Here is a 17,040-nt window from a genome sequence, read left to right as displayed (position 1 = left end):
AGTATATCCCTTCACAAGCTAGGAGACCAAAACTGTACACAGTACTCCAGGTGTGGCCTCACCAGGACCCTATAAAGGTGCAGCATAGCCTTCCTGTTTTTCAAATCCATCCCTCTAGCAATTCCAGACAAAATTTCATTTGCCTTTTTAATCACCTGCTGCACCTGCAATTCTACTTTTAGCAATTCATTCACAAGGACACGCAAGTCCCTCTGCACATCAGCGTGCTGTAATTTTTACCATTTAAAACGTAGCCCATTTTGTTGTTAAGCCTACCAAAATAAATGACCTCACAATGAACAACGTTGTACTCAATCTGCCAGACCATTGCCCACTTACTTAGACTATCGATATCCCTCTGCAGACTTTCAGTGTCCTCTGCACACTTTGCTCTACCACTCACCTTCGTGTCATTTGCAAATTTTCACACACCACACTTAATTCCCATTCCAATTCATCCATGTAAATTGTAAAGAATTGAGTTCCCAACACTGATTCCTGAGGCACACCACCAGCCAACCAGAAAAACACCCATTTGCCCCTAGACTTTGCTTTCTATTGGTCAACAAATACTCTATCCATGCCAATACATTACCTGTAATACCGTGCAACTTTACCTCATATAGTAGCCATCGGTGTGGCACCTTATCAAATGCCTTCCAGACTTCCAGATACACACATCGACAGGTTGCCCATTGTCCACCATACCAGCAATGTCCTCAAGAAAATTCCACGAAATTAGTTAAACATGACCTATCCTTCATCAGCCCATGCTGGGTGTTCCCAATGGGGCAATTTATATCCAGATGCCTTGCTACTTCTTCCTGAATGATAGATTCAAACATTTTCCCCACTACCAATGTTAAGCTAACTGGCCTTTAGTTAGCTGCCTTTTGTCTACTTCCTTTTTAAAACAGTGGCGTCACATTGGCTGTTTTCCAATCTGTGGGAACCACCCCAGAGTCCAGTGAATTTTGGTAAATAATTACTAGTGCATTTGATGTCTCCTCCATCAACTCTTTTACGTATCTTGGGATGCAGTTCTTCAGGGGACTTGTCTACCTTTAGCCACATTAGCTTGCCCAGCACTGCCTCCTAAGTGATAAGGATAGCTCCTAGGTCTTTGCCTGCTCTAACCTTCTTGCCATTAGTTTTCTCCATGTTGTTTGCGTCTTGCACTGTGAAGATCGGCACAAAATAATTGTTTAATGTCTCGGCTATTTCCTCATTCCCAGTTATTAAATTCGCCAACTCATCCTCTAAAGGACCAATCTTTACCTTCAACACTCTTTTACAATTTACTTATTTCCAGAAACGTTTGCTGCCTGTTTTCATATTCTGAACTAGTTTACATGAGGCTGGGTGACTGAGCAAATCCCTTCCCGCACATTTAGCAGGTGAATGGTCTCTCCCTGGAGTGACTGTGACGGTGAGCTTCCAGCTGGCCTGGGTATCTGTATCCCTTCGCACTATCCACACATTTCTACGGTTATTCCATGATGCTCATCTCCTGGCATCTCTCCAGATTGGATGACCTGTTGAATCCTTGTCCATAAACACAATGCGTGTACAGTTTCTCGGCCCTGTGATTTTTTTTCAGAATGTTAACTGGATGATGTTGAATAATTTCTGCAGTTAGCTCACTGGAACATTCAGAATCAGGTGTATCAGTGTGCGGGTGTTGGCGCTTTCCCACTCACACTGATGTTTGAAATCTTTCCCCATACACATATCAGAAAAAAACATTTTCCATTCTGATCCTGAGGAATTGAATAATTTGGTTGGATCTTGACATTGTGTTTGATTTGACTGTCCCATCTTCAATGTCTTTCTTTCTATTACTCTGTGAAATAATGGTTGGCCAGTGAGGAGCGAGTGGCAGGTAGGTGAGAGGGAAGACAGACAGGTCAAGGAGGTGGCAATGAAGCTGGTAGAGGTGGGACAGGGACAGGGACTGACAGGAAGAGTGCAAGGAACAGTGACAGGAAGCAACGGACAGGGAGGGAGTGAGAGGGAGCCAGATAAAATCTTAGAACAAACGAATTCATGTTTCTGAGAGAAAAAAGTAAGAACTGCCAATGCTGGAGAATCTGAAATAACACGGTGTTATCGAGATATCTGGAGACGGGTGTCAACCTGAAACACTGGCTTTCCTGTCCTCTGATGCTGCTTGGCCTGCTGTGTTCATCCCGTTCTACACCGTGTTATCTCATATTTCTCAGAGACATTTTTCCTTTATTACACCCACCCCAAAACTAATGACCTACAATAAAACATGTGAAAATTAGTACCAAAAGCAAAAGCAACATTCCTGAATAAATCAGTTTGTTGTTCCCAGTGTCTTTGAGGCATTGTATACCCTGAGGTACCAACTTGTGATGGGAAGTACCCAGCCCAGTGGTGGGCTCTACAAGCTCCTTGTCCAGAGAGAGGTCTCAAAAGATAGACTATATCCATTGAGTTTACTGGCAACTGCCAATGTTGGGGTCTGAGATAATAAAGTGTGAGATAACAAGATGTAGAACTGGAGAACACAGCAGGCCGGGCAGTATCTGAGGAACAGGAAAGCTGACGTTTCGGGCCTGGACCCCTCAACAGAAATGGGGGAGGGGATGGGCACTCTGAAATAAATAGAGAGAGGGGAGGCAATGATGGAATGTGGGTAGTGGAGCAGATAAATGGAGAGAGGACAGACAGATCATGGAGGCAGGGGTGGAGCCAGTAAAGGTGACTGTGGCTGGGAAGAGGGGATGGGGGTTGGTTAATGAGGAGGGAAGGGCGTAAAGTGGGAGCGAAGACTGACAGGTCAAGCGGGGGAGCTCGTAGAGGTGGGACAGGGATAGGGATGGACAGGGAGGGAGCAAACGACAGTGACAGGGAGCAAGGGACAGGGACAGACAGGGAGGGGGGGAGAGGGAGCCAGAGTCAGAGACAGGAACAGGGACAGGGAGGGGGACGGCGATAGTCAGTGAGGGAGCGATGGACAGGGATGGAGGCTCAGGGACAAAGCGAGGAAAAGGGACAGGGGTGGAAGGGCAGGGAAGGTGCAAGGGGTAGGGACAGGGAGGGAGGGACTGAGGGACAGGGGTGGACAATGAAGGGGAGGGACAGGGAGAGAGCAAAGAACAGGGAGGGAGGGTCAAGTAGGGTGTTTTGGGACAGGGACGGAGTGACGGACAAGGAGGGAGTGAGCAACTGGGAGGGGTACAGGGTGGGACAGACAGGGAGGGAGCGAGGGAGTGAGAGACAGGAACAAGGACAGGCAGTAAGGGAAAGGAACAGTGAAGGGGGCAGAAAGCGCGCAAGGGAAAGGGAGAGGGACAGGGCCAGGGAGGGAAAGAGGGACGGGGAGGGGCGGATGGAGGGACAGACCGTCAGGGAGGCAGCGGGGGAGGGATGAGGAGCGAGGTAGGGAGGCCACGAGGAGTGGGGAGGGAAATATGAGTGTGGGCTAGGGAAGGATGGGGAGTGAGGGATGGGGAGACTGTGAGGGACAGGGAGGGAGCAAGGGAGGGAGCAACAGGGACGGTGCTATGGAGAGGGAGTGAGGGAGTGAAGGACAAGGAGGGAGAGAGGGATGGGGAGAGAGGAAGCGAGGAACAGGGAGGGAGTGAGGGATGTAGATGGAATGAGAGAGGGAATGATGGACAGGGTGGGAGTGAGGGAGGGAGGGCCAGGACTGAACCACGGGGAGGCAACAATGGAGTGAGGGACTGGGAGGGAACGAGTGAAGGAGCATGGGAAAGGGAGTTAGCGAGGGATGAAGAGTGAGCAAGAGAGGGAAGGACAGGGAGGGAGCAAGGTAGCAAGAGGCGAGGTAGGGAGGGAGTGATGGATGGGGAGGCGGCGAGGGAATGGGAGAGAGGGAGGTAGTGAGGGAACAAGGGACAGGGGTGGAGGGAGGGACATGGAGGGTGCCAGGGAGAGATCGAGTGACTGCAAGGGCGAGACATGAAGTGAGGGAGCAAGCAACGGGCATGGACGAGGAACCGAGGGGCAGAGTGAGAGATGGGAAAGGAGGGAGCGAGGAATGAGGAGGGAGGAAGCCAGGGATGGGGAGGGGGGCAGCGAGGGATGGGAACGGAGGCAACAATGGACGGGGAGGGAGTAGGAGAGACAGGGAAAAAGGGCAAGAAGTAGGGGACAGGGAGCGGAGAAGCGCGGGATGGGGAGGGAGAGAGCGAGGGAGTGAGCAACAGGGAGGGGTGTAGGGAGTGAGGGAGCATGGGATAAGGAGGGAGGGAGTGAAGGAGCAAAGGAGGGATGGGGAGGGAGCGAGGGAGGGACGGGGAGGCAAAAGAAAGGGAGGGAGGGGAGGGTGTGAGTGAGGGATGGGGAGAGAGGGAGCAAGGGACTGGGAGGGAGTGACATAGTGAGGCACATGCTCTTACTCTCACCTATCCCCTCCTGCCACCACAATATGCACCCCCATTTCCTACCTACTAACCTCATCCCGCCCCCTTGACTTGTCCGTCCTCCCCGGACTGACCTGTCCCCTCCCTACCTACTTGCCTACACTCACCTCTACTGCTCCATCCCTGCCTCTTTAACTTGTCTGTCTCCTCTCCACCTATCTTCTCCTCTGTCCATCTTCGATCCGCTTCCCTGTCTCTCCCTATTTATTCCAGAACCCTCTCTCCATCCCCCTTTTCTGATGAAGGGTCTAGGCCCGAAAAGTCAGCTTTTGTGCTCCTGAGATGCTGCTTGGCCTGCTGTGTTCATCCAGCTCCACACTTTGTTATCTCGGATTCTCCAACATCTGCAGTTCCCATTATCCCCAAGTACCTGACATCCAGTCTTCGTCAGCACACTTAAGATCATCTGACAATAGGCAGCTTCCGTTTGAACACGGATAACTTCTCCAAACTCTGTGAGCCGCTGCACGAAATAGTCCCATGCACTCCTCAAGATCAACAGTCAATTTCTAAAAAGCAGACACACAATTACGACAGCTGCTGGCACACAGTCATCTTTGGAAGCAGCTATCAATTTCCTGAGGTAGAAAAGCCACGCGCTGCACTGGAGCCAGGAAGGATTTAAACCTTCAATCTGCAGATCTGAAGTGAGGTACATTATGTGTTATACCACTGGCCCAACACAAGGCAGTTCACTTCACAACCTATCGTGTTGTGATGTTAACAGAGACAGAGGTAGTAATGGGACTTACAATGTGAATAACCAGTAAAGATCATCGCCGTCACTGCTTCACTTCGATTGTCCCCAGTTGTTGAAGCGTTGAGTTTCAATGACAAAGGAAACACATTTTTTTGTCAGTTGCCTACTTCAGTGCTGTCTGTTTCTCTGCTGGAACTTTCCATTGTATTATTCACAGTCACTACACAATCTTATGACCCACTCCAGTGAAATGCACTATCATACTTCGAGTCATAGTCACTTTGAGTCAAGCCCCTGCGCCAATTCAGGCAGAATCCTTTGGCCGCTTGTGGCCCGGCCTCTGGAATAAGATGACTTGAACAACGCCTGGGTTTCGTGTCGCTCTTCACTGCAGCTCAGGGCCTCAAAACAAGCTCCTGTTAGCGTCAGCCTGCTCCGTACTTTGTTGCAGTACATCTCCTTCACAACGTCAAACTATCGCAGCTGTGCTTTTTTGGCTTTGAAACCCAGGGCAATAATTGACGAGAACAACGTTTCTGGTGAAGGTGGTTATGACGTGAAGATCAAGTACAAGAGTGAGTACCAGTCAGTTCACAGCATTACTGTCAGCATCACTGGCGTCCCCTGTTCCAGATTCACAGTTTACATCAAACAGACTTTGATACAATTCCCAGTGAGGAAAATAAGATTTATTTCTCTTCTTGTTTCTTATCTGAATGAAAACGAATTACAGGTTACACGCAGCATGAATACCTTGAATGCGTCAGAATCACACTATTGTGAGTTTGCTTCTATATGGAAGGACAATGGCAGCAGATACATGGGAAACCGACCATCGCAAATCCCCTCCAAGCATCCCTCCATTACAAGTTGGAAATATGTCGGTGTTCCTTCAGTGTCCCTGGGCCCAAATCCTTGAACTCTCTCCCTAATGCAATTATGGCTTTACTTCCCTTCCATGGAGATGAGCAGTTCGATAAAGTAACCCTCGTCTCCACCTCTTGGGTAATTTGGGATGGGCAGTGAATCCTTCGAATTGAGTGAAATCCATATCCCAAAAATTCATTTTCAAATGTTCTAGTGTCTAATCAGTCACCTGTAATCTGTTTGCAACAAGTTCAGAAGTGGAGCAGGGAAGTGAAATGATAGTGAACGGCAATGGGGACTGGAGGGATGGAGGCCGTGAGTGAGTATGGAGCTGGTGGTGCAAGGCTCAGTTTCGGTGCAAATGGGTCAGACTGTACTGCCTACTGCTTATACTGTCTCACATACCACTCCTTGTCAATGCACCACAATGACCCTGTTTCTCTTATAGAGACCCCTTTGTGTGTATTGACGCAGTTAATGGGTCCCAAGAAGATGACTGCATCCACTATACCCCGTCAGTTTGAACAGGTGAGAATAACCATTTTAAACCCATGCAAGTGGAAATTGTCTCATTCTGTGCACTTTCAGTGGAGAATGTTCAGCTATGAAAATCTCGTTTTTTGCAAAAGCAGGGATTGATTGAAATTCCCACTGAACAGCATTGATGCAGAAAGAAAACATTGAGTTTCTGTGACCGAGTGATTGACGAAGTGAACATATGAATGGGAAAAGTAGACTCCTGTGTGGCGCTGCGACTTAATTGTTTAAAACATTCGCCTGTACAAATCCCAGTGATGCCCGTGCGTTACACTGAGTGTTCTTCATTAAAACCTGCCTCACCATCAATGTTCTGGCCTGGTGACGTAGAAGGAGACAACTAGGCATAATTCCTGTACTTCAACAAAGACTGTTATTATTGCACTATTCCCACTCCTGTCTCCCAGGTCTGGTCCCATCAAGAAATGTTGTTTCTTGCTGTTTGGTGAACTGTAGCAATTAACGGATGTGGGCTAATCAAAGAGAGAAATATTGACAAATGTGCTGGTTCAAGAGATAAAACTGATAATTTCTCCTTTAACTACACCATAGAAAGCCATAACTGACCCAGTTAACACGAACTGTCCCTGCACCTGAAACTCTAACCCTGTCTGTCTCCATAGATGCTTCCACGCCTGCTGAGTTTCTCCACCAATTTCTCTTTTTGTCAGATTTCCAGCATCCACACTTCCATGTTTTATGTAGCTTGAATATTGTCTGTTCCAGTTTTCATTGTGCTCCAGGGAATCAGACAGAAACACTGTCATCAGGATTAATTGGCAGAATAAAAAGCTCGCCCTCTGGGGACAAGTCGAACCTGAGACACATAGGTAAAAGATCTGAATCATAACCACGAACCTAATAGGGAGGATCCTCCCGTAACTTCTCTCAATGACACTACTTCTGGCTTTTGAATTTCTGTCATTGTGACAGCATTTCAGTATCTCCCTGTCATCGAGTCCTTGCAGCGTGGAGGAAAACCAATTCTGTCAGAGCAGCTCATCAAACCCCTACCTGTTTTAATTGCAGTTTCCAGTGCTTGGCCCTTAGCCTTGTGTGTCCTGAAGCTTCAAGTGTCAATGTGAATAGAACATAGAACATTACAGCACAGTACAGGCCCTTCGTCCCTCGATGATGTTCCGACCTGTCATACCGATCTCAAGCCCATCTAACCTACATTATTCCATGTACGTCCATATGCTTATCCAATGACGACTTAAATGTACCTAAATTTGGCGAATCTACTACTGTTGCAGGCAAAGCGTTCCATTCCCTTCCTGCTCTCTGAGTAAAGAAACTACGTCTGACATCTGTCCTATATCTTTTACCCCTCAATTTAAAGCTATGCCCCCTCGTGCTCGCCGTCACCATCCTAGGAAAATGGCTCTCCCAATCCACTCTATCTAAACCTCTGATTATTTCATATGTTTCAGTTAGGTCACCTCTCAACCTTCTTCTCTCCAATGAAAACAGCCTCAAGTCCCTCAGCCTTTCCACGTAAGACCTTCCCTCCATACCAGCCAACATCCTAGTAATCTCCTCTGCACCCTTTCCAAAGCTTCCACATCCTTCCTATAATGCGGTGACCAGAAGTGTACACAATATTCCAAGTGCGGCCACACCAGAGTTTTGTACAGCTTCACCATAACCTCTTGGTTCTGGAACATGATCCCTCTATTAATAAAAGCTAAAACACTGTATGCCTTCTTAACAGCCCTGTCAACCTGTGTGGCAACTTTCAAGGATCTATGTACATGGACATCGAGATCTCTCTGCTCATCTATATTACTGAGAATCTTACCATTAGCCCTGTACTTCTGGTTACTCCTCCCAAAGTGCATCACCTCACACTTGTCTGCATTAAATTCCATTTGCCACCTCTCAGCCCAGCTCTGCAGCCTATCTATGTCACTCTGCAACGTATAGCATCCTTCGTACCTATCCAGAACTCCACCGTCCTTAGTGTCGTCTGCAAATTTACTAACCCTTCCTTCGACACCCTCATCAGGTTATTTATAAAAATGACAAACAACAGTGGACCCAACACCGACCCTTGCGGTACACCACTATTAATTGGTCTCCAGGATGAACATTTCCCATCAACGACCACCCTCTGTCTTCTTTCAGCAAGCCAATTTCTGATCCAAACTGCTATATCTCCCACAATTCCATTCCTCCGCATTTTGTACAATAGCCGATTGTGGGGAACCTTATCGAACGCCTTGCTGAAATCCATATACACTACATCAACTGGTTTACTCTTATCTACCTGTTTGGTCACCTTCTCAAAGAACTCAATACAATTTGTGAGGCACGACGTGCCCTACCCAAAACTGTGTTCACTATCCCTAATCAATTTATTCTTTTCTTGATGATTATAAATACTATCCGTTATAACATTTTTCAACACTTGACCAACAACTGAGGGAACGCTCACTGGTCTATAATTACCAGGGTTGTCTCTACTCCCCTTCTTGAACAGGGGAACCAAATTTGCTATCCTCCAGTCAACTGGCACTATTCCTGTAGACAATGACGAGTTAAAGATCAATGCCAAAGGCTCGACAATCTCCGCCCTGGCTTCCCAGAGGATCCGAGGATAAATCCCATCCGGCACAGGGGACGTATCTATCTTCACCCTCTGAAGGATTTCTAATACCTCTTCCTTGTGAACCTCAATCCCACCTAGTCTAGTAGCCTGTATCTCGACAACATTGCCGTTTTCTAGAGTGAATACTGTTGAAAAATATTCATTTAGCGCTTCCCCTATCTCATCTGACTCCACACATAACTTCCCACTACTCTCCTTGATTGGGCCTAATCTTACACTTGTCATTCTTTTCTTTCTTAAATACCTATAGAAAGCCTTACGGTTTACCCTGATCCTATCCACCAACAACTTCTCATGTCTCCTCCTGGCTCTTCAGAGCTCTCTCTTTCAGTCTTTCCTGGCTACCTCGTAGCACTCAAGTGCCCTAGCTGAGCCTTCACATCTCATCCTAACATAAGCTTTCTTCTTCCTCTTGACCAGAGATTCCACCTCCTTCGTAAACCACGGTTACTGCACTCTACACCTTGCTTCCTTCCTGACAGGTACATACTTATCTAGGACACACAGGAGCTTTTCCTTGATCGGCTCCACATTTCTAATGTGCCCATCCCCTGCAGTTTCCTTCCCCATCCTATGCTCCCTAAATCTTGCCTAATCTCATCGTAATTGCCTTTCCCCCAGCTATAACTCTTGCCCAGTGGTATACACTTGTCCCTTTCCATCACTAAAGTAAACATAACAGAATTGTGATCGCTATCACCAAAGTGCTCACCTACTTCCAAATCTAACACCTGGCCAGGCTCATTACCCAGTACCAAATCTAATGCGGCTTCGCCCCCTGTTGACCTATCGACATACTGTGTCAGGAAGCCCTCCTGCCACTCTGGACAAAAACTGACCCATCTATAGTACTCGAACCATTGAGTTCCCAGTTAATATTTGGAAAGTTGAAGTCCGCCATGACAACTACCCTGTCTCTCTCACTCCTATCGAGAATCATCTTTGCTATCCTTTCCTCTACATCTCTGGAATTATTCAGAGGACGATAGAAAACTCCCAACAGGGTGACCTCTCCTTTCCTGTTTCTAACCTCAGCCCAGACTACCTCAGTTGACGAGTCCCCAAACATCCTTTCTGCAACTGTAATACTGTCCTTGGCCAACAATGCCACACCTCCCCCCCCCAACTTTTACCATCTTTTCTGTTCGTACTGAAACATCTAAATCCCGGAACCTGCAACAAACATTCCTGTCCCTGCTCTATCCATGTCTCTGAAATGGCCACAACATCGAGGTCCCAGATACTAACCCATATTGCAAGTTCACCCACCTTATTCCGGACACTCCTGGCATTAAAGTAGACACACTTCAAACCAACGTCTTGCTTGCCGGTGCCGTCTTGCTTCCCTGAAATTTTATTTTGGACCACCCTACTCTCAACCTTTTCTATAGACGAACTACAATTTTGGTGCTCATCCCCCTGCTGAATTAGTTTAAACCCACCCGAATAGCCTTAGCAAATTCTACCCCCCAGGGTATCGGTACCCCTCTGGTTCAGGTGAAGACCGCCTTGCTTATAGAGGTCCCACCCACCCCAGAAAGAGCCCCAATTATCCAACAATCCAAAACCCTCCCTCCTGCATCATCCCTGTAGCCACGTGTTCAACTCCTCTCTTTCCACATTCCTCGCCTCACTAACACGTGGCACGGGCAACAAACCAGATGCAACAACTCTGTTCGTCCTAGCAAATGAGTCTATCAATGTGATCTCAAACTATGCAATGAATGGGGCTGAAGTTTGACTGTGTTACAGCCTGTTTTAGGAACTTATTCTCTCAGGTGTGACAATCCCCAGCTACATCCTCCAAGAGTGACAAAGGCCTCAGGATTATACACACTAGACGTGTTTCACGTTGGCCAGTTTTTCTGATAAACAGAATTTTTATGTGGAACACAAGCGACTTCTCCAGACGATCAGAAGTGTTGCCGTGAGCTGGGGCATGAAATGGACAGTGAGCTGCAATAGTCTCGCATTTTGCTCATGTGGAGCTTTCAATTTCTGAAGTCCACCGACCCAATCACTGCGTTTTTTTGGAAATTTGACTGGAGAGCGTCCGGCCGAAATTCCTCACCAAAAATAGATAGGCACAGTCTCAGCATTTTCATGTTGCATCACTTCCTTCTTCTACTCCTGCCTCAAGTCCAGCTCCTTCTGACCGTCCAGTTGCGAGGTCAATGAGCTGCTTGACACAAACACAGGTATATCGTGAAACCAACCTTAACCTGGGAATCGGGGCCAGGCAATATCAGACAAAGGCATTGACAAGTGATTAGTTTGCACATGGTAGGATAAGGAAACACCAGGATTGCATCTTTCAGTTTCTCCTCGATACTAATTTAACGATTATGCACAGTCCCCGTTATCTCCAGTTCCAATGTCCCAATGGACAACATGTCTGATAAGCAGATCAAGGGACAGTCAGTTCGACCCTTTCAGGCTCAGACTCAGTTTGCAAACATGGCCATTTTAACTTGCGAACTGAGGAGAACCACAGATGGCCATAGAGATCTCCAGTGCAGAAAAACACCCGACAGCTTATCATTTCTGCGTCAGTCAAACACAAGCTCCTGAGTGTTCTAATCTCATTTCCCAGCACTTGGCTCACGGCCTTGAATGCGTTTGCATCACTTGTATACACCTAAATGATTAAAAAAAACTGTCAGGAAGGTTTCTGTGTGTTTCCCTCTCTCAGGCGGTGAATTGGAGGATCCTACCATTCGCATTCTGAAGAATTAAATGCCAGTCCATGGGCGACTTGGTAGTTTTGAACCTCTGGGTGGGCTCAAACTACCAACCATTGGGTTAGCGCCAAACACACTAACAAAATTGCACCACAGAGACTGGTGGTTTTGCACATCCACTAAAGCAGACTGTTAGTGAGTTCATACTTCAGATTATCCCTTCTGGAATGACACTTGCCCTGACTTGAGTGCAATTTGCATGTTTGCGATTGTCGAATGTCACCGTACAACATCAGATCCAATGTCCCACTGCCTCATAGATGTGTAAAGTGTCTTCAATGTCTCTGCTCAGTAGGTCGTTTCACCCTTCATTCTCCTCTGATACTGGTTGCTGAAGATTCGGAAAGATTGAGACAGGTTTTTCTGCTTTGTTTCCTTAACATTTTCCACCGCCAACTGACAGTTTCCGAAATTATCTTCACAATCCTCCGCCTTCCTCCAAGTGCTATTTCAGTTTTGCGGAGAGATTCTCGAGAGCGGGAATGTTCTCTTTGAAACAAAGAAGGTGAACCGGAGATCTCCTGATCATTTTAGTACCAATGGGGGATGAAGCAGCGGGATCGACACATTGATGCAGCAGATCCACAGAAACTGTTTCCGTTGAGCAGGGTCGGTTGCCAGACACTGGGATTGAAGGTATCTAATGAAAAACAAAACATGCATGTGAAATAATCACCGATAATTCTGAAAAGAAAAACACATCTGACCTAAAGGGTCGAATATGGTGAGATTCTTGTTCAGAACTCGAGTTTCCTGAGTGTCAACAAACAACCGGATCTGAGAAGAAGTGGATTTGTTGAACCAGGCTTTCTGGAGTTGGAGTAAAAATCCAATTCCCAGGAAGTAATTTATAGTTTGTCAGATGAGGAAAAGTACTTAGCCAGATTTTAACCTTTGTGGAGGATACCAGAGGGATTTCCTCCTCACTGACCACATTAACCACTGAGCCACGTCGTGGTTTGTGGTAGAGTGATCTTCAGATTGTCTTGTCCGTGCCAATGAACCCATTGTTTCACATTACCCTTCAATTGATCAGAAGAGAGGAGGCTGAGAGAGAGTAGGAACTGCAGATATGGGAAAATCCGAGGGGACAAGGGGACACAGGAGGCCAAGCAGCATCAGAGGAGCAGGAAAACTGAGGCTTCTGGCTTAGACCCTTCTTCAGAAATGGGGGAGAGGAAGGGCGCTCTGAAATAAAAGAGGAGAGGGCGGAGGCGGATACAAGATGGATAAAGGAGAAGGCTGGTGGAGAAGAGACAGTCCGATCAGAGAGGCAGTAAAGGTGAGTGTAGGTGGGCAGATAGGGAGGAGATAGGTCATTCCAAGGAGGATGGACAGGTCGAGGGGTCAGGATGAGGCTGTAATGTAGGAGATAGGGGTGGGGCTTGAAATGGGAAGAGGGAGAGGTGGGAGGAAGGACAGGTTAGGGAAGCGGGTGCAAGCTGGGCTGGTTTTGGGATGTGGTTGGGGGACGGGAGATTTTGAAGCTTGTGAAGTACACATTGATACCACTCAGCAGCAGGGTTTCCAACTGAAATATGAGGAGCTGTTCCTGCAACCTTCGGGTGGCATATTTGTTACACTGCAGGAGCCTCAGGATGGACATGTCTGAGGAATGAGACGGGGAGCTGAAAAGATTCGCGACTGGGAGGTGCAGTTGTTTATTGCGAACCAAGCATAGGTGTTCTGCAAAGCGGTCCCCAAGCCTCTGCTTGGTTTCCCCAATGTAGAGGAGACCACAACGGGCACAGGGGATGCAGTATACCTCATTAGCGCTGTCCAGGTGAACCCCTGCTTGATGTGGGAGGTCTTCTTGTGGCCTTGGATGTGGGTGAGGGAGGAGGTGTGGGGGTAGGTGTAGCACTTCCTGCAGTTGCAGGGGGAAGTGCCAGGGGTGGTGGGGTTGGAGGGGTGTGTCGAACAGACAAAAGAGCCACACAGAGAGTGATCCCTGCAGAAAGCAGATAAGAGTCGGGAGGGGAAAGTGTCTTTGGTGGTGGGGTCAGATTGCAGATGGTGGAAGTGTCGGACGATGATGTGTTGGAGTTTGAATTGAGTCGTATACATTGAAAAGAAGGACACTGGACGGGAAGAATCGATTTCCATGAGCAGAGACATCAATATTCAAGCTGTGATCAGAGATAATGGGAACTGCAGATGCTGGAGAATCCGTGATAATAAAGTGTGGAGCTGGATGAACACAGCAGGACAAGCAGCATCTCAGGAGCACAAAAGCTAACTTTTCAGGCCTAGACCCTTCATCAGAGAGGGGGATGGGGAAAGGATTCTGAAATAAATAGGGAGAGAGGTGGAGGCGGACTGAAGATGGATAGAGGAGAAGATAGGTAGAGAGATCCCCTGAGGTTGGTCATGAGTGAGGAGGGTAACTTCTTCAGATTAGGCATCCTGGAAGAGTGATAACGGGAACTGCAGATGCTGGAGAATCCAAGATAATAACGTTTGGGGCTGGATGAACACAGCAGGACAAGCAGCATCTTAGGGGCACAAAAGCTGACGTTTCGGGCCTAGGCCCTTCATCAGAAAAGGGGAATGGGGAGAGGATTCTGAATTTCTGATGAAGGGTCTCGGCCTGAAACATCAGCTTTTGTGCTTCTAAGATGCTGCTTGGCCTGCTGTGTTCATCCAGCCCCACATTTTGTTGTCAATATTCAAGCTGCTGGATTGAGAAAGATGTCCTTGCATTTTTATAGCTCCTTTCATCATCACCTGATTACGAAATGCCTCACAACCAATAAAGTATCTTTGAAGTAAATCGCTCAGTGGCAAATCGAATGCATAAAGCAGGGCTGTACAACCAGATATCACAGAAACTGTATGCATTACTCACAACTGGCACGAGAGACACCAATGATTTCATACGTAAGTGTTTAGGTTTGTTCTGCTCTTATTTACACTCAAGGTAGTGTAGAACCAGAAAGCCTAATCTCATAAGAAGGGATTGTTCATTTAATCGAGAAATAGAAGGATTTTTCCATTTTTTAGCGTGGTAAATCTGTGGAATGCTTTGTTGCTGAGGGCTGTTAAGTCTGGGTCATTAATTGTGTTAAGGCTGAAAAGACAGATTTCACTCAGTAAGGATATCATGGGCAGGAAAAGGGAATTGATGATTATCAAATCAACAATAATCTCATGGAAAGTGCATCAGATGTGATGGACCGGATGGTTTCCTTATGCTGTAATGTCTTATGGTCTGAGCCCAATGTCTGTAATTTACAAAGTGCTAGAGATCGTTGTCAAGGACGTGATAACTTGAAATATATTTGGATACTTGGAAAAGTTTAATGCATCGAAACTGAGTCAACATCATTTGTAAAAGGAAAATCACATCTTACAAGTATCTTTGGTTCTTAGAAGATACTGTGAGCAGATTTGATAAAGGGGGAATCAGTAGATGAAGTGTATTTGGATTTTTCGCATCTACTTACTGCAGGGCGACATAAAAGGTCATTATACACGATATGAGTTCACAGTCTTAGTTTATAAAGGATCGTGGACGAACAATTACTGATCTCGCAGAGGCTACAGAGACTGTCTCAAACTCCTGAAAATCTGTCACAACAAAGCACATCTTTTCAGGTTGGGAAGACATTATTCGTGGGTCTTTTTTCACATGGCAGATTCGATGACAGAGAGAAACTGACTTGTAGCCAACCTAATAGCAAATCAAAAGTCAGAAGCAGTATAATTCAGAAAAAATATACTCGAAATAAAAGCATTCCCCCTGGTAGTCTAGTCGTTACGATTTGGCACTTTCACCACCGTGGTCAGACTTCGATTTCTGGTCAGAGAGGCGAGTTCTACTCTGCCAGGTTTTCATAACGATAGAATTACTGACTGATTTTCAAGAGCAAGAATGAAGCTTGTACCTCGCATTATTCAGGTTAACATAAAATAAAGAACGGCGGATGCTAGAAATCCGATATAAAACAATGCAGCAATTGATAGCTAAACTCAACAGTTCTGTTAGCATCTGTGGAGAGAAACAAAGCTAACGTTTTGGGTCCGCGGACCCTTTCAGAACCACATTAGTTATGCAATTCTACATTATAATTTTGGGCAAAATTATCACCTTTATCTGGTGAAGCAGCATGTTTATCAAAATCTGTCTCACTGATTAGCTTACAACTGTTCATTGCTACAGTTCGCAAAACAGCAAGAAACAATATGTTGTGCTGGTGACATACCCGGGCGGCTCGAGTGAGAGCTTCCCACTTTCCAGTGTACACTTCAAAGCAGTACAAATCAATGAAATAGTTATTGTTCCAACACAGATACAAGCTGCAAGTTGCAGCAGTCACATGATTTCCAGTTTCTGCTACACCCTCACTCTGTGATGACCTGAATTGTAAAGTGCATTATGTCTGATCCACACGACATCCTGCAGTATTTGCCCATGGTGATTCAGACAGCGCTGTCTGCCCTGTGACATACACCCTGGAGAATGATGTCAATAGATCTTCCATGTTGTAATACGCTGTTGTGCAGATGCGTCCCGGCTGTGTAAATATGAACTTTATTTGATTTCCCATATTATGTTGCTCCAGCTCTGATTCGAGCTACTGTTACAGATATAACACAGCACAGATGAAGTCTATGCAGTCCATTTGTCTCTGCTGGATTTTCAAAATGAGTATGTTTTCGGTTCGTGTCACTCTTTTGTCTTCTCCCTGTAAGTGTGCACATTTTTACATGATTACCTAATTCCTTTTTGAGTGTCTCTTCTTCATGCTCACTAACCATTCACCGTGAAGAAAGTTTCCCTCAAGTCACTTTGCTTCTTTTGGGAACTATTTTAAATATCTGCTCTGCATTTTTCCATCCATCCACTTGAGGAAGCATTTCCTCCATTATTACGCTGACCAGAACCCTCATGAAGTCGAAAACTTCAATCAGATCTGCTTCCCGCTTTCTCTTCTGGAAAGGGAATGATTTTTTTTAAACTTTCCAATCTATCTTAATTGTTGACATTTCTCATAAACGACACCATTGACAAAACCTGCTCAGGGCTGCCTCCAATCACTTCATGTTGCCTGTTCCTGAAGTTTCCCGCCCACAATAAGGCAGCTGGAAGATTCATTCTTAGTCGAATGGCATGGAAGAACATTCCGAAACACTTGCATGTCTACAATGTACAAAGCCCTAACCAAG

The sequence above is a fragment of the Stegostoma tigrinum genome, unplaced genomic scaffold (genome assembly GCF_030684315.1).
Source record: "Stegostoma tigrinum isolate sSteTig4 unplaced genomic scaffold, sSteTig4.hap1 scaffold_50, whole genome shotgun sequence".
NCBI lineage: Eukaryota > Metazoa > Chordata > Chondrichthyes > Orectolobiformes > Stegostomatidae > Stegostoma > Stegostoma tigrinum.
Note: the sequence above shows the minus strand (reverse complement) of the source record.